We start from the raw sequence: 14,864 nt of genomic DNA, 5'->3' as shown, positions 1-14,864 counted from the left end.
AATTTGGAACCTTGCTACATCTGGCCCTAAGAGTGGGACAATGAATGGGGGAGTGGCAGAGTTTGGGAGGGTAGCAATTCCTGTAGTGATAGAAAGGGTGAGAGGGAATGGGGAGGATTGAACGGATTGGCAATGGGACTGGGATGGATAGGGTTACATTGGTGGATAGGGTGATGTGGATGGAGAAAGTGACAGGGATGGCAAGGGTGATAGGAGCTGAAAGTATGAAAGAGATGGGGAGGTTGGGGAGGAGCTAGGAAAAAGTCTGGTATGAAATACCTTTATTGTTTAGTTAATTAAATCGTAACAATATTGCTCATTACGTGCAAATGTTAATAACCGTGAAATACCAAATATAATCTGTTATGCAATAAAATCGTCTATGCAAATTCATACCAATCATAATAGTAAAATCTTACTTTTATTATAAAATCGCCAAAATGTACTGGTTCCCATTAGTACTGAATATTTGCTATTCGAATAAAGATAAACAATGATCAATATGAGCTGAGTGAGGTCAACGTGACAATCTGCTGGGCGTGTAACAAAGTAAGGCAAATGGAACAATCACCTGGAAATAAATAAATGAATCATCTTAGCAGGTATGAATCCGTGGAGTGGTTCTGCAGCAGCTGTGCTGCACCTGACGTGCTGTGGCGTTCCCCTTGCAATGATCAATTGCTTGTTCGTGTAATGATAAGTATTTCATCAGTTGAGTATCCAATTGGGGATCAGCTGGGTCAAGGCTTTTTATTATTGCGCCCCTGCATGTACCAATGTTGCCGGTCTTGAAGCCTTTTTGTTAGCAGGCTAGCACGAGACAGGTACAGAGAGGGAAATATGCATATCAGGTGTAAAAAGTCCTCTTGCTTGTAGCTGCAAAGTCTACATGAAGCATCACCACTGTATTCCCAAGATGGTTGGTCAGCCAAAGTCAAAGACGGCTACATCAGATGCACATCCATTTTCATTTTGTGAGACTAAGGTGTAATGCTGGCTTCAAACTTTCACAATCTTTAACCACCATCCATGCGTGAGAACGCCTACTAAATATGTTGTTGTCAACCAAGAAGGAGTGCTGTCTTGCAGCTTTATTTATTACTTTCCTAAATGCTGCAAACAATAAATGCATGTCCCATAGCTCTGTTGTACTTGTTTTGTTTAACGCCTTGAAAAGATCTGCATTATATGCCGACTGGAGATCATCCTCTAAAGCTGACCATGCTGCACTACTTAGAGGGGAGAAGTCTCTATTTAAATCAATCTTGTAGCAACTTATCATATTTGTGTACATTCTCCACAGCTTCTCATTAATGAGGCCAAATTCCAGGCGCACCTGCTGCGGCGAGGCATTTTGCGGAGTTGAAACACCCTCTTGAAGGCAATTGTCTGCATTTTATTCAGTAAATCAGCATCTTTTTCAGGCAGAGCGATGCTAGCATAGGTCACCATTGGCAGCTTTTTCGAGGCCGTTACTAAGATCAGCAGCTTGAAGGAGGGACCCTCCAGTTTCTTTTGAAACATGCAAAATTCCATTAACGTGACATTTCCTTTCTCCAACATTGCCTCGGTTTCCGGTGTTGAAATCTATTGTCAATGTGTGTTCCCAGATACTTGGAACATCTTACCTCCTCCAATTGGGCTCTGTCCAGCCATATTCTAAGAAGGGTGCCGGACTGGCGCTATTAGAATTTGGGCCTTTGGTTGGCAGTGAGGTTACCCCCTGTCCAAGAAAGCACCCTTTCTCTAGTCAATGATAAACATACAGTGAGGTCCCCCCTCGTATTTCTTTGTTAAATAACAAATTTCACACAGTTTATCAGTTATAGCGATCAAACAGGTCAAAATTCAAGTGAGTAAGGTTCAAGTGAACGCAATCTTAAATATCACATCAGTCTTTATAAAGTCCAGTTCCATCCAGGATTTATTGGATCACATCTTCCAATAATCAATATGTTTCATGAAGATACATTTTGAGCCATACACATTGAGCCAACACGTGTTTCGTCTTGGGATAATCCTTTTGTCCCCAACGACTTCTTCAGGGCTCTCGAGTTATAGTAGTTTACGAGTAATTTGAGGTCCGTATATTCCAAGGCTCCTACAGTTCTGAACAGATCACAAGAGGTAAGCTACCCATACGAGGGGAACACCTCTTGTGATCTGTTCAGAACTGTAGGAGCCTTGGAATATACGGACCTCAAATTACTCGTAAACTACTATAACTCGAGAGCCCTGAAGAAGTCGTTGGGGACAAAAGGATTATCCCAAGACGAAACACGTGTTGGCTCAATGTGTATGGCTCAAGATGTATCTTCATGAAACATATTGATTATTGGAAGATGTGATCCAATAAATCCTGGATGGAACTGGACTTTATAAAGACTGATGTGATATTTAAGATTGCGTTCACTTGAACCTTACTCACTTGAATTTTGACCTGTTTGATCGCTATAACTGATAAACTGTGTGAAATTTGTTATTTAACAAAGAAATACGAGGGGGGACCTCACTGTATGTTTATCATTTGTTTGGGTTTCTTTGAACCTTTAAGGGAAGGGTGTTTTCCCTAGTGTAGGCAACCCCTAATGAGATTTGTGGCCAATTAGCTTCCTGAGCGCCATCAGTCCCTTATCTATACACCCAAATTCTTTTCCCTTTCTCTAGTCAGGGTAAAAGCGAATCACCTTCAGATAAGCCCTGCTTATCCCCCTTGGTAGCTTGGCAGAGCAGTAGGCTTATCTTCAGAGTGCTAGGTGTAAAGTATTTGTACCAACACACACAGTAACTTAATGAAAATACTACAAAATGACACAACACAGGTTTATAAAAATAGGAAATATTTATCTAAACAAAACAAGACCAAAACGACAAAAATCCACAATACACAAGTCAAGTTATCAATAAAAATGCAAAAAGAGTCTTCGTGTAATTTTAAACACACACTAACACTGTTAGCGTCAAAATGTACCTTGGGTGCGTCAAAAATAACCCCGCACGGGCGACTGTGCGTCAAAAAAAGCTTGTGATGCGTTGATTTCACTCACGAGTGAGACCTTGTGTTGTTTCTCCTTTCGTTGGGTTGGGGCGCGCTGTTTCTTCTCTCTGCAGGAGAGCGATGCATCGATCCGGTCAGCACTCTCGGGTCTGTGCAGGCCTTGCGTTGTTTTTACAGGCCCAGTGGTAATTGCGTCGGAAATCCAGCCACACAATGATCCGAAAACCACGCATTGAGGGTTGCGATCTCACCAGCCTTCGTCAGCGATGCTTTGTGTCGTTTCTCAGCTCCGTGCACCGATTCTTTGGTCAAGTTACAGGCGAGCGTCGATTTTCAGCCACAAAGCCTGCGGCGCGTCGATTTCTCAGCCGCAGATTGGAGTCGCGTCAATCTTTTCCCCGCACGGCACCCTGTGCGTGGATTTCTTCCTCTCAGGGTGCCAGCTTCTCCTTTTAGGATCCCAGGAACTGAATGGGCACCACAGGGCAGAGTAGGAGTCTCTCCAGAGACTCCAGGTGCTGGTGGAGAGAAGCCTTTGCTGTCCCTGAGACTTCAAACAACAGGAGGTAATCTCTAAATCAGGCCCTTGGAGATTTTCACAAGAAGGAGGGCAACACAAAGTCCAGTCTTCATCTTCTAGCACAGGCAGAAGCAGCAACTGCAAGTTAGCTCCACAAAGCACAGTCACAGGCAGGGCAGCTCTTCGTCCTCAGAAATTAAGCTCTTTTCCAGGCAGAGGTTCCACTTGGTTTCCAGAAGTGTTCTAAATTCTGTGGTGTTGGGTGCCCTTCTTATACCCAATTTCTCATTTAAAGTAGGCCTACTTCAAAGCAAAGTATCTTCTGAATGTGAAATCCTGCCTTGCCCAGGCCAGGCCCCAGACACTCACCGGGGGTTGGAGAGTGCATTGTGTGAGGGCAGGCACAGCCCTTTCAGGTGTGACTGACCATTCCTCCCCTCCCTCCTAGCACAGATCGCTCATCAGAAGATGCAGACTACACCCCAGCTCCCTTTGTGTCATTGTCTAGTGTAAGGTGCTACCAGCCCAACAGTCAAACTGACCCAGACAGGGAATCCACAAACAGGCAGAGTCACATAAATGGTATAAGCAAGAAAATGCTCACTTTCTAAAAGTGGCATTTTCAAACACACAATCTTAAAATCAACTTTACTACAAGATGTATGTTTAAATTGTGAGCTGAGAGACCCCACACTCCAGATGTCTAGCCACTCCCAAAGGGAATCTACACTTTAATCATATTTAAAGGTAGCCCCCATGTTAACCTATGAGAGGGACAGGCCTTACAACAGTGAAAAACGAATTTAGCAATATTTCACTGTCAGGACATATGAAACACATTACTATATGTCCTACCTTAACCTTACACTGCACCCTGCCCCTGGGGTTACCTAGGACTTACCTAAGGGGCGCCTTACATGTAAGAAAAGGGAACATTTAGGCCTGGCAAGTGGGTACATTTGCCAAGTCGAATTTACAGTTAAAACTGCACACACAGACACTGCAGTGGCAGGTCTGAGACATGATTACAGAGCTACTTATGTGGGTGGCACAACTAGTGCTGCAGGCCCACTAGTAGTATTTGATTTACAGGACCTGGACACCTCTAGTGCACTTTACTAGGGACTTACTAATAAATCAAATATGCCAATCATGAATAAGCCAATTACATACACAGTTTGTAAAGGAGCACTTGCACTTTAGCACTGGTTAGCAGTGGTAAAGTGCCCAGAGAAACAAAAACAGCAAAATCAGAGTCCAGAACACATCAACAACCTGGGAAACAGAGGCAAAAAATTAAGGAAGACCACGCCAAGGATGAAAAGTCTAACAGGCGCCTATTTGACTTTGTTTTCATTTTTGCAGCATTCATTTCCAATTTATTGATTGAAACATAATTTCTTAATTCACTGGTATGAGGTAGATGGCAGGGCCAGGGATTATAATAGGGTTGGGAAGGGTGATATTAAGTGCAAGTGACAGGGACTGAGAATGTGAAAAGTTTGGAGAGGGTGACATGGACAGGCCAGGATGGTGGGAACAGGAAGGGACAGAGATAGGGAGATGGGAGCATGGGCTTCAATTCACCAAAATGCCAACGGTAGCCGAATCCACATTACATGCCATTGAACCTTTACTTTCACTAACACACACATGCACACACATACACACACATTCACACATACGCATACTCTCTGTCACATACGCACACTCTCCCCTGCGAGCATGCACACAAGTTATATTTAAAAGCATTCTTTACTTACCGCATCTGCCAGGAAGGGTCATATTCCAGCTGATTTTACTCCATTTTTATTACAATAATAGTGAATAATAGTTTATTTGTTATTATTCACTATTAGTTTAATAAATTACAGAAAATGAGGAAAGTGCAGGTCCAGTGTCCATCAGGATGATCTTCCCTGTGATCCTGGCATTGATTTTGCCACCTGAGGCCAAGGGTTGCAAAGGCAGTGCTAGGAGTTGCAAAAGACAAGCCAGGGGTCTCAGATGCAACCACTAGTGACTTCTAAATAATGTGGATCGGTGGAAGGGAATGGGAGAGAGACAGCACTGTGGAGGGTTGCTTGGACAGGGAATTCTATGTGGAAAACGCCAAGGACCCGATTCACAAAGATAAACTTAGACCAAAAGTCTAAGTTTAAACATTGGGCCCAATTCATGAAGGTAAACTTAGACAAAAAGTCTAAGTTTAGACCAAAAATATAAGCTTACTCCAAAAGTCTAACTTTACTATGAGTAAAGTTAGACTTTTGGTCTAAGTTTAAACTTTGATCTAAACTTACACCAAAAGTCTAAACTTAGAACAAAAGTCTAACTTTACTATGAGTAAAGCTACACTTTTGGTTTTAGTTTAGACCTTTAGTCTAAATGTAGACCAAAAGTCTAACTTCACTATGAGTAAAGTTAGACTTTAGGTCTAAGTTTAGACTTTTGATCCGAAGTAAAATTTTGGTCTAAATTTACCTAGGTGAATCGGTCTAACTTTTCTCATAGGAAAGTTAGACTTTTGGTCTAAGTTTACACATTTGGTCTAAGTTTAGACCAGAAGTCTAAATTAGGCCATAAATCTAAACTTAGACCAAAAGTCCAACTTTACTAGTAGTAAAGTTAGACTGTTGGTTTAGACTTAGACCTTTGATGTACGTTTACCTTTGTGAAACGGGCCTTAGGGGCCCAATTCACATAGGTAAACTTAGACGTTTGGTCTAAACTCAGACCAAACATCTAAGTTTACGACTTTGGGAAATCACAAAGGGAATTTATAAGTAGTATCTTCAGGTTTGCACTCGGGACAATAGTATATATCTTGAATAAAGGTCCACCTACCAGACTTCTAACATAGGATTTCTTTTCCCTCCCTCGACCAGCCTGGCCCTGGATGCACTGCTTTTGCTGCATTCAGACTCAGACTCTGCCTCAACCCCCACCCACTTCCTGGATCATGACTCTGTCCAGGCTCTACAGGTAGTGGGCATGGAAGACAAACGGAAGAAAGGTCCCCTGCTTTAATACTAACCCAGGTTTATAAGATTATACATTGCTGTCTGTGTTAGTTATTGCACTTTAATATGTCTGTTTTTCCCCATAATTGTAGTAAATCTAGCAGCAGATATAATCTGCATTTAACATTGTTTTCTGCTCATTCAAGTACAGCATGAAATAATGTGATTGATAATGTTTCTAAAGAAACTAGCTATATCATGCACCTTATTCAATCTAATTATAAATTAAAGGTTCTATAAATATACTTTGCATAGATTGCAGCCCTATTTCCAGCATGTAGGAGGCTGGCCTGGTTTGTAGTGAGTACCAAGGGGTACTTACACTCTGCACCAGGTCCAGGTAGCCCTTATTAGTGTAGAAGAGGTGTCGAAAAGCTTTGGCTGATAGAAAAGGGTAGCTTAGCAGAGCAGCTTAGGCTCAACTAGGAGACATGCAAAGCTCCCTCTATACCACTAGTGTCATATGCACAATATCATAAGAAAACACAATACACAGATATACTAAAAATAAAGGTACTTTATTTTTATGACAATATGCCAAAAGTATCTCAGTGAGTACCCTCAGTATGAGGATAGCAAATATACACAAGATATATGTACACAATACCAAAATTATGCAGTATTAGCAATAGAAAGCAATGCAAGCAATGTACAGTCACAATAGATTGCAATGAGAGCACATAGGTATAGGGGCAACACAAACCATGCACTCTAGAAGTGGAATGCGAACCACAAATGGACCCCAAACCTATGTGAGCATGTAGAGGGTCACTGGGACTGTAAGAAAACAGTGAGGGTTAGAAAAATAGCCCACCCCAAGACCCTGAAAAGTAGGTGTAAAGTGCACCTAAGTTCCCCAGAGAGCACAGAAGTTGTGATAGGGAAATTCTGCAAGGAAGACCAACACCAGCAATGCAACAACAATGGATTTCCAGACGAGAGTACCTGTGGAACAAGGGGACCAAGTCCAAGAGTCACACTCAAGTCGGGAGTGGGCAGATGCCCAAGAAATGCCAGCTGAGGTTGCAAAGAAGCTGCCACTGGATGGTAGAAGCTGTGGATTCTGCAAGAACGAAGAGGACTAGGAACTTCCCCTTTGGAGGATGGATGTCCCACGTCGTGAAGAAGCTTGCAGAGGTGTTTCCGTGCAGAATGACTGCAAACAAGCCTTGCTAGCTGCAAGGGTTGCGGTTAGGGTTTTTGGATGCTGCTGTGGCCCAGGAGGGACCAGGATGTCGCCAATTGCGTGAGGAGACAGAGGGGGTGTCCAGCAAGACAAAGAGCCCACTCAGAAGCAAGCAGCACCCACAGAAGTGCCAGAACAGGCACAAAGAAGAGTGAACCGGAGCTCACCCAAAGTCACAAAAGAAGGTCCCACGACGCCGGAGTACAACTCAGGAGGTCGTGCACTGCAGGTTAGAGAGTCGGGGACCCAGGCTTGGCTGTGCACCAAGGAAATCCTGGAAGAGTGCACAGGAGCCGGAGCAGCTGCAAATCACGCGGTACCCAGCAATGCAGTCTAGCGTGGGGAGGCAAGGACTTACCTCCACCAAACTTGGACTGAAGAGTCACTGGACTGTGGGAGTCACTTGGACGGAGTTGCTGAGTTCCAGGGACCTCGCTCGTCATGCTGAGAGGAGACCCAGAGGACCGGTGATGCAGTCTTTTGGTGCCTGCGGTTGCAGGGGGAAGATTCCGTCGACCCACAGGAGATTTCTTCGGAGCTTCTAGTGCAGAGAGGAGGCAGACTACCCCCACAGCATGCACCACCAGGAAAACAGTCGAGAAGGCCTCAGGATCAGCGATACAAGGTTGCAGTAGTCGTCTTTGCTACTTTGTTGCAGTTTTGCAGGCGTCCAGAGCAGTCAGCAGTCGATTCCTTAGCAGAAGGTGAAGAGAGAGATGCAGAGGAACTCTGATGAGCTCTTGCATTCGTTATCTAAAGAATTCCCCAAAGCAGAGACCCTAAATAGCCAGAAAAGGAGGTTTGGCTACTTAGGAAAGAGGATAGGCTAGCAACACAGGTAAGAGCCTATCAGAAGGAGTCTCTGACGTCACCTGCTGGCACTGGCCACTCAGAGCAGTCCAGTGTGCCAGCAGCACCTCTGTTTCCAAGATGGCAGAGGTCTGGAGCACACTGGAGGAGCTCTGGGCACCTCCCAGGGGAGGTGCAGGTGTGGGGAGTGGTCACTCCCCTTTCCTTTGTCCAGTTTCATGCCAGAGCAGGGCTGGGGGATCCCTGAACCGGTGTAGACTGGCTTATGCAGAGATGGGCACCATCTGTGCCCATCAAAGCATTTCCAGAGGCTGGGGGAGGCTACTCCTCCCCAGCCCTGACACCTTTTTCCAAAGGGAGAGGGTGTAACACCCTCTCTCTGAGGAAGTCCTTTGTTCTGCCGTCCTGGGCCAAGCCTGGCTGGACCCCAGGAGGGCAGAAACCTGTCTGAGGGGTTGGCAGCAGCAGCAGCTGCAGTGAAACCCCGGGAAAGGTAGTTTGGCAGTACCCGGGTCTGTGCTAGAGACTCGGGGGATCATGGAATTGTCTCCCTAATGCCAGAATGGCATTGGGGTGACAATTCCATGATCTTAGACATGTTACATGGCCATGTTCGGAGTTACCATTGTGACGCTATACATATGTAGTGACATACGTATAGTGCACGTGTGTAATGGTGTCCCCTCACTCACAAAGTCCGGGGAATTTGCCCTGAACAATGTGGGGGCACCTTGGCTAGTGCCAGGGTGCCCACACACTAAGTAACTTAGCACCCAACCTTTACCAGGTAAAGGTTAGACATATAGTTGACTTATAAGTTACTTAAGTGCAGTGGTAAATGGCTGTGAAATAACGTGGACGTTATTTCACTCAGGCTGCAATAGCAGGCCTGTGTAAGAATTGTCAGAGCTCCCTATGGGTGACAAAAGAAATGCTGCAGCCCATAGGGATCTCCTGGAACCCCAATACCCTGGGTACCTCAGTACCATATACTAGGGAATTATAAGGGTGTTCCAGTATGCCAATGTAAATTGGTGAAATTGGTCACTAACCTGTTAGTGACAATTTGGAAAGAAATGAGAGAGCATAACCACTGTGGTTCTGGATAGCAGAGCCTCAGTGAGACAGTTAGTCATAACACAGGTAACACATACAGGGCACACTTATGAGCACTGGGGCCCTGGCTGGCAGGGTCCCAGTGACACATACAACTAAAACAACATATATACAGTGAAATATGGGGGCAACATGCCAGGCAAGATGGTACTTTCCTACACAGCACAAACCAAATTTATATCTTCTAGTGCCATAAACTCATCTAATTTTCTCGTAGACGCAAAATTATGGGAAACACTGGAAAAGCCAGTAATTGTGGGCTATTGAGGTGAATGTGTTTGTTTGTTATATTTACTCTACATTGTTAAATTGCATAGAAACAAGGTTTCACTTGCATTGTGTCGGACGGATTGTGAAATGTGAATTGTAGTCAGCCACCATTGTTGGAAGTCACCTACTGTTCTATTTACCCCACCCAACACTAAGGGGCATATTTACCTGCCACTTGCACCGCCTCAGCGCCACCATAGCATAATGTTTTTACGCTAAGGTGGCCTTTCCCCCACGCCAGAGTTACAAAGTGGCACAATGCATGCGTTGCCCTATTTTGCAACCCTTGCGTCATGCTATGCCTGTGCTTGGCATAATGTATGCAAGGGGGGCTCAAAGAAATGGTGAAGCGACATTTTTAAGATTTCGCTGCACCATTTAAAAAAAAAAAATTCTGCTCAAGGCAGGCATTAAAATGATGCACCTATTAAAATCAATGGTTCTCCCTGTTCTTTGCTGCACTAGCATCAAAAATGTTGATGCTAGTACAGTATAATGCCACAACAGCATAAAGAATTCTGACTCTGTTGTGGTAATGACCACCATGGTGGGCCGCATTGTAAGTACAGCCCAACCATGATGTTGTTAGGTGGGGCAAGGGCGACGCAAGTGAAGAGTCACAACGGGACCGATGCACCACTTTCTCATAAATATGTTTCTCCGAGCTAGATTAAGTGCCATTATTTTATTATGTTAGTTTTCAGGCAATGCTGGACATTTGGGGAGAAGGATATTAGTAAAAGCTGTATGGAAAGTGGTGTGTTGTACAAGTTGTAAATGGTTTGTTCTTTGGAGCTGCGATTGTTCTGTTGATATAAGGAAATTGTGTAGGGAAAGTAGGGTACATGATTCTTCTGATAAATGGACAGCAGGAGGGGGTGAGGACAAGCTCGAGAAGTTAATTGTGAGTGTAGATTTCAGAGTATTCTTTCTGTGTTAAACATTGGAAAAGAGGTGGTGCAGAGAAACTTTAAGTAGATGCTGGAGAGATGGGGCGCACACATTTAGTAGTTCCTAATGCGGGGTCATACCTGTAAGTGCACCAAGTGCATCTGCACCAGCCCACTGTATCCTAATTACAGCTAGATTTTGGTTGGTAAAGGTGGCACAGGTGTGGCCACTTTCCTTGTTTGCATTAACTCTCCTTACCTCTTCCCCCTGAACCAAAACACCACAATAGGCTTTTTGCATATTGTTTGCCAGCAACATAACAAAGAACTCCCAACCTAAAGCAGTGGTACTTTGAACATCATTTTCTAACCTTAGACAGGCTACTCTCAGAGCTTCTCATTAACCTTATACATGTTTTGTCTCATGAAACTGTCCATTAATCATGAATCTTGCCTTGCATCTTTACTTCTGGTTTGAGACTTCCAACTCCATATGCTAGGGCTAGGATGCGGGTGTTAGTGATGGGTGACATTATGGGGCTGTCCCTCACAACACTGCAGTATTTTCCCTCCAGTTTTTACTAAATGTATAACACCTGCTTACATTCTAATGCTAAATTCGAATTGGAACAAACTTTCCACAAACCAATAAAATTGGGAGGTGGGGAGCAATGCTCAAGAGCATGCACACTCTTCTAAAGAAATATAAAATGTTAATAAAAACACACAATGGCCCAGATTTAAGAAGGCCTGGCACCACATTAGCATCATTTTTTGTACGCTAATGTGGTGTTAAGCTCCGGAAAAGGCAGCGCCATATTTACCATGTGGCACAATGCAGGGATTGCACCACTTTGTAACAGGAAACGCCCTGAACGCTGACTCCATAACAACGAAGTCGTGGACAACGAAAGCAGAACAACGCTTTTGTTAACCATGACACTGTTGTTTTGTGCCTTAACCACACATGTGCTGAACAACACACATGCGTGGTTAAGGCACAGAACAAGGGAGTCGGCTGAGGAGGACGACGCGATGAGTCAGGTAAGTGGGGTTGGGGTTTTAGTTTTAGGGGCGGGGTGGGGGGTTGGGGTATTTTTAGTTTTAGGGGTGGGTGGGGGTTTTTAGTTTTAGGGGCAGGGGTGGGGGGTCGGGGTATTTTTAGTTTTAGAGGCTGGGGTGGGGGGTTGGGGTTTTAGTTTTAGGGGCGGGGTGGAGGGTTGTGGTATTTTTAGGGGCGGGATGGGGGTAGGGGTTTTAGTGGGGGTCGGGGTATTTTTTGTTTTAGAGGCGGGTGGGGGGCTGGGGTTTTAGTTTTAGGGGCGGGTTTGGGGTTGGGGTTTTAGCTTTAGGGGAGGGGCATCAGCGGTTTAGGGGCAGGGTCGGGGTATTTTTAGTTTTTGGGGCGAGGGTGGGGGGTCGGGGTATTTTTTGTTTTAGGGGTGGGGGTCAGGCGGTTTGGGTTTGGGGGAGGGGTATTTTTAGTTTTAGGGGCGGGGGTCGGGTATTTTTAGTATTTGGGGGCAGGGGTTGGGTGGTTTAGGTTTTTAGGGGTGGGGTGGGGATTGGGGTGGTTTAGGTTTTAGGGGTGGGGGTTGGGGGGTTTAGGTTTTAGGGGCGGGGTGGGGGCTCGGGGTAGTTTTAGGGGTGGGGTGTTGGGGTGATTTTAGGTTTTAGGGGTGGGGGTTGGGGTAGTTTAGGTTTTAGGGATGGGGTGGGGGTTGGGGTTGTTTTAGGGGTGGGGCTTGGGGTGGTTTTAGGTTTTAGGGGTGGATTGGGGGTCGGTAATTTTAGGGACGGGTTGGTGGGGTTGGGTGGTTTAGGTTTGGGGAGCTCCGGGTAGTTTTAGGGGTGGGGTGGTTTTAGGTTTAAGGGGGGTTGGGGTACTTTAGGTTTTAGGGATGGGGTGGGGGTAAGGGTTGTTTTAGGGGCAGGGAGGGGGTCACAGTAATTTTAGGGATGAGGTGGGGGTTGGTGTAGTTTTAGGGGCTAGGGTGGGGGGTTGGCATGGTTTTAGGGGAGGCGGTGGGAGGTTGCTGAAGTTTTTAGGGTGGGGGTAGCGGGCCAGGGGGGACGCATGCTGTAACCATGCATGCCTATCACTAATGCCTCTACCAGGAATGCCTTTACAATGAAAAATCTTTGTTAAGGCATTCGTGGTAAAGGTGTTAGTGATAACAACAAGGTCGTTGTCTCGACCTCATTGTTGTTCCAGCATGCGTTGTTCTGACATACATTCCTTTGTTACCCCTTGTGCCACATTATGCCTATGCCAGGCATAATATATGCAAGAGGGCGTTCCTCTATTAGGGGGCCTAAAAATGGCACAATAAGATTTCTTTGAACCATTTTTAGTGGCATTTTTAATGCCAAACTAGCGTCAACATTTTTGATGCTAGTTCCCTAACTACTGCCATACGTTAAATGAAGTGCACACATGGTGGCACTAGGGTGGCAAGAAAAGCAGCAGAGCATTGGATTTAAAATAGTTTGGATTTTTTTCATGCAAAGTATCAATTAATTTTCTCTTTTTGGTGTGCAAAATAATTTTGGTTCCTAATGTTGTTCTACACTTTGTAGTACTATATTCTCCACTTCCAATGAAAAGCATTGCCTAATATTGTTAATGATGCCCTGGCACATCACTTCATTGGCCTAAATAAAATACAAGAGGTAGCTAAAAGGGCATTAATTTGTGTCAGTAGTTGCACAGTATTAATTGTGAACATCTTAAGGGATTCCTAACATCATGGCCAAAGTTCATAAGACATCACATCCTATGATGTCACTGAGCTCAAAGGATGTGTGATGTCACGTCCACGACCCCTGGAATTTTGGAGAATCAACATCCATGATGGCCCGTTCTTATTAGGACATTTGATTTATGTTCTGTAGGGTTTCTGACGTTCATTCATAACTACACCAATTGATTAAAATAATGTTTGGGGCAAGTGACACTTACCACGAGACTTGGTAATCCATTTACTGTGTGAGGCAACTAGTGCTACTGACTAGGCCAATTGATATGTCCACCTTGTTTTTAGGCCCATTAGTGCATGCTTGTTAGTAAGTCGATTGATGCATGCAATGACTGCAACCAAATGTCACTTGTTTCTTTGTATGTGTATGTGGGACCAGACAATGTGATCTTAAAGATTTTTGGGGCCCCTGGCAAACATACTTTGAGGGCTCCTGTAAGGAACACATTTTTAATTTTAATAGGGTCACACAAGAACAGCAAACATATGTCTTATCTGGGACCCCACAATCTCTTAGAGTCAGAGATTGAGAGGAAGAGACGTTTAGATAGGGGATCGAATAGACAGACATCAAGGATAGAAAGTTCAGTTTCCTCTGTGGCTCTTGGAAGATGGGGGTCTGGGCAATTGTCCTCTTTGCCCATGCCTTGAAACGTGTCTGATGTCAGCTCAGTATCTGGAATGATCCACAACTCCTTTTTAGGCCCGGCTAAAGGTAATTTAAGCTGTTTGTCCGAGCTTATATTCACAATACGCAGAGAGAGGCCATAGATCAGCCATCTGACCTTGTGGCTATTAAAAGTGAAAATCACATTTTGACAATGCCACATTACACCCATTGTTTGTTGTAAGTGCCATTCCTTACACATTGAGTATCTCTTCCTCTCTGGACTACATTGGCTTAGGTGGTGGTGACTCATGTGAGGCAGTAATTCCATTACAATAAACGAATGATGGTGGGTCTACACATTGTCGCGGAGGATTAACAGAAGGTGTCACAAATGATATGGGACTAATTTGTAACTGTGACAATGATACAACTGAGGGCATGTACTTAAAATAAGGCAGCTTTATTGGTTTTGCCAATGTGTGTTTCTTATATTGAAAGAAAGGTTTAAATGCATGTTATTTACACTACCTCTTGAATATATGTTTATGGCTCTTTTGATGAATCTGTGTGTTTTGCTCTGGACAATACTCATTTATTGAGCATGGAATAGGATTGTTGGGATTTTGATGTTTTACCTGTGTTGGTTTGATTGTGTTAAATGTACAAGTCTGTACTAGCCTGA

General features: G+C 44.4%; 1 protein-coding gene across 4 annotated transcripts in view; it reads right to left on the bottom strand.

The window, feature by feature from the left end:
• LOC138247184 (killer cell lectin-like receptor subfamily G member 1) overlaps positions 1–14,864 on the bottom strand; it is a 163,752-nt gene that overhangs the window by 88,837 nt on the left and 60,051 nt on the right. The gene's annotated exons all lie outside the window — the stretch shown is intronic.

Source organism: Pleurodeles waltl, chromosome 7 (assembly GCF_031143425.1).
Source record: "Pleurodeles waltl isolate 20211129_DDA chromosome 7, aPleWal1.hap1.20221129, whole genome shotgun sequence".
NCBI lineage: Eukaryota > Metazoa > Chordata > Amphibia > Caudata > Salamandridae > Pleurodeles > Pleurodeles waltl.
The sequence above is the reverse complement of the archived record's forward strand: the minus strand, read 5'-3'. Positions and strand labels throughout refer to the sequence as shown.